General features: G+C 40.8%; 1 pseudogene; it reads right to left on the reverse strand.

Moving 5' to 3' along the window:
• Positions 1 to 2,815: 2,815 nt before the first annotated feature.
• LOC111758374 (hypoxia-inducible factor 1-alpha inhibitor-like) lies at positions 2,816 to 3,663 on the reverse strand (annotated as a pseudogene).
• Between the last annotated feature and the right edge of the window lie 494 nt (positions 3,664 to 4,157).

Raw genomic sequence — 4,157 nt, forward strand, 5'->3', positions numbered from 1 at the left:
TTATTTCTGCTTTGAAATCCTTTATTGCTTCGTGGAGTTGCTTATTTTATTTGATATCATTTCAGGCATTTCAGGTGTATGCCTTACATTTTTTTCTATGTTCATGACTCCTAGGTTTTCTTGAGATTGGTTGGAGGTTTGAGATTGTGTTTTGGTCTTTCATCTTGTTATTTTCCTATATTTCCGTGTTTCAAGCAATGTTCCAAAGCTTCCTCTGGGTTTGTTGGAAATCACCTCCTGGGCCCTTGGCTCCTAGGACTGAACGGAGGTTGCTGAGCATGGCCCAGTCTAGACCTCAGGAAGCTCCCCTCCTGTGCCACTTCCGGTATTCCAGGTAGCTGTGCAGGCTCCTAACTGCTGGGAGTGATCATCCAAAGCTCTCTCCGTAGTAGCGCACTGGGGCACTGGAACTCACCTTGCATGCCCTTAGCTCTGTGGATTAAAGGCAAGTCACTGGGTGTGGTCTAGTCAGGCCCCTGAAACCTCTCAAGCATAGTCCACTGTTTCATGAAGCTGGGTGGGTACTTAACTGCTGGCAGTGATGGTCTTAAACTCTCCTGTTTTGATGTTTTTTAACATGTCTATCTTCTCTTCTAAGGTCTTCATAATTAAAAATGTCATTCTGTCTACTGAGGTCCCTTTTTGCATGATTGATGTTAAAAAAGCAACCAGAAACATGGGTTGGGCCATTCACTAGACTCTAAAAGGACCCAGGAACCCCTATTTATGGCCTTCAGTGTTCTATTATGGTGCTTTCATTACATGTTGAGTTGATTTGTCAGCTTGTACTCTGGGCTGATATTCTCCAACACCTGTGTTTCCTTACACAAGTTCATTAAGTTATGACACGATATGTCATAAACTTGACTGAGTGGTATATTTCCTTGACTATGAAAATAATTAACACCTCTCATCATCATCGTAATATCTACTCTTTTTTTTCTTGCTAAGTGGACTATCACTTTTGATGTTTTAAGATTTTACCTAACTAAATGCGGGATGTCTCACAACTTGGATCTTTGTTCACTATATTTAAGGAGCTGTGAACAGAACTCTGGTCACCTTATCCTTAGATTGGTGCCCTTTTTAAGTCTTGCTTTTCCCTCCAGCACTTAGCACCCATCTTATTTCATGAGATGACTGGTCCACCTCAGCCCCCCACCCACAATGACTAGTCAATGTTCTGCACTCAAATATCCATATGGTAGTGCCCTGCCTCCTGCTGTGACACCTTCCCCATTCAGGCATTCCTAAAGGGCCACTGGCAACGAAGGGAAGTCTGATATTGTTCACACTAAAACATGGACAAGTGAGTCCTTTTTATGCTGGCTAAACTGGTTGTTTCCTAAAGATAAAGTTGGAAGAAAGGTAGCAAGCACTTACTGAATGCTTAGTGGGTGTCAGGCACTGAGTTAACTGTTTCACTTGAGTTGTCTTTTTCACACTGAGTTGCCATGTGATGAGTATGTTAAGAAATCCAAGCTGAGAGAGTAAGTAGGAATTCAGCAATCTCACTGTGAGGATAAGGTAAAACCAAAATTCAATCCTAGTCTAGGGTATAAGGCAACCACTTGCTATGGTGCTGTTGCCTTAGAAGATAGGAGAAGCAAATAGGAAGCATTTCCTCTACCACCAGGGTCTGCCTTCTAAGCAGCAAGCTGTGCCTTCCTGAAGTGCCAACAAGTAATATTTTGACAGTTGGAGGCCACCTCTGTGACCCTCAACATGCTGACGGCAATATTTCCTGGAAAGCGTAAGATAGTGCCACATTTTGAATAACAGAGGTGTGCCAACAGGAGCAGATACTAAGATACCACAGAAGCAGGTGTATGAGTCATGTCTGAAGCCAAGTACAATGTCATAAAGTCATCATTTACTCTGCTCTATTACCTTTTAATCAAACCTTTTCAAATCTAATGGCACTGTGGCAAAAAAGATTTCTTGCATTTTTCAATGGACCTTAGTAAAGCTATGTACTTCAAGGAAACTGTGACATAGCTTTTCACAAGGGGTCTAAAAGTCATCAAAGGTTTAACCCTGAGTCCCTTGGAGCTTCTGGGAAGGTCTTCATCAGCTTATTCAAGCTTATTGCAACATATTCTTATTTTACCATAACTCTGTATCATACCATATGTTATCATAAAAGATGTAATCAATGAAGTGTATGGATCTGCTCTTCTCATTCTAGAAGTCAGCTGGAAGACTGACTTCTTACATGCAACTGAGCAGTTAGTGAGCATCATGATGAAGATGTGTTTCCATTCATCAAGATGCTCAAATCAAAAGGTTATAAAGATTTAGCATGAACAAGACTTTGACTCTTGTAAGGTTTCCAGTGCATACAAATAGAAGACTAACTCCTTCACAGACACAAAATAATCATTCACTTTCATACCTATGAGACTAGGAAACAGATGATGGTCTCTCCCATCCACTAGTCAAGATGATGATGATGCAGGAAGATGAAGTGCTGATGAGAACATCTGGCCTGGAGTCTGACTCTGGGGACACTGGAAGGTGACACATTGATCTAATGATCAGATTTTCTGTGGGCTCACAGCCCAGATGTATTGAGATTCCAAGAGTAAATAGTCCTTCCAAGATTCCCAATACCAAACAAAAAAAGATCCTCCAAGTGAAGGTGGGGTAAAACAACCCTGTCTTGTCCCAAACACCTGCCTCCTCGGCTATGACAAGCCTGTGAAATGAAGCATGCAGTACTAGTGCTTGGAGTCTCCTTCCTTCACCAGTGAAGCCAGTTGGATGGCACATCAGTCACCTGCCTGTAGGCTTGACCCATGGCAGGCTAGATGTACTAGCCCTTGATCATTGTGCTCAACAAGGTCCCACCTTCTGCGGGTTCTCGAAGGCCTTTCCAAGCACCTTATTAATGTTTCTCATTGTATTCCCTTTCTGATGAGCTTTGAGAGGATATTCAATTCTCTTAGGCATGGAGCCTCCTTAATACCAGAAGTTCACAGTGAAGGCAGTCCCCTATTTAGTAATAACTCTACATGATGCCACAGTGCATCAGGATGTAAGGAACATTAGCAGGGCCACTACTGTCTCATATCCAACCACAGTTTGGAAATTGGGGGATCTTTTAGTCAAGGTTTGTCAAAGTCTACGCAGTTCTGCCCTTTACATGGGTGATGGACAGGTAATAGACAGAGACACTTAAAGAGATCCAGAGGAAACAGCATGAATCATTTGTGGTCTTTCATCAGAGTGAATGGGTTTGTTGTTCATCATAGTGAGAAGCTATCACAGTTCTTCAAACAACAGGTCAGCTGTCCTCAGCTGCATTTTTAAGGTTGCTTATTAATCCAGTTACAATTAAATCCCAAGATATCTGAGACATTTTTCCTACCCACTGTGTCATTGGGAATTTGGTGTAGACACAACTCTTCCCTTCCCTGCTGTAGCATATCCTGATGTATCTTGACAAACTCATGAAATTTTATTTCCTCCCTTTTGGACCTTGGCTTATAGTTCTGATGTAGATACTCCAGGTAAAATTTTCCCTCTTAGGACTGCTTTTGTTGTGCATCATAGGTTCCAGTATGTTGTACTAACATTGTCGTTTCTTTCTAGGAACTGTCTAATATCTTCCTTGATTTCTTCTGTGACCCACTGATTTTCCAAGCATGTGTTACTTTCCATGTGTTTAGATAATTTCCCTGGTTTCTTTTGTCACTCATATCTAGTTTCATTACACCATAACCTAATTACATGCATGAGGACATTTTTATTATTTTACTTTTACATACATGTGCTCTGTGAACTACTATATGGTCTATTTGGCAGGACCTTCATGTGTTGCTTAAAAGAATGTATATTGTATTGTTGGGTGGAATACTCTGTGGGTATCTCTTTAGTCTTTTTGTTTCAAATCTTATTATTTCTTGGTTGGCATTTTTCTCTAGTTGATGTGTTTGTCATAGTGAGGTACTGAAGTCACCCACTCTTACCGTGCTGATATTTATTTGATTTTTTAAACATCAGATATATATATATATATATATATATATATATATATTTTTTTTTTTTTTTTTGAGACAGAATCTCATGGTGTAGTTCAGGCAGATCTTGAGTTCACTACGTTGCCCAGGCTGGCCTAAAATTCACAAGAATTCTCCTACCTCAGCCAACCAAGT

The sequence above is a fragment of the Cavia porcellus genome, unplaced genomic scaffold (assembly GCF_034190915.1).
Source record: "Cavia porcellus strain 051 isolate PalLab524CR breed Dunkin Hartley unplaced genomic scaffold, mCavPor4.1 scaffold_2, whole genome shotgun sequence".
Lineage (NCBI taxonomy): Eukaryota > Metazoa > Chordata > Mammalia > Rodentia > Caviidae > Cavia > Cavia porcellus.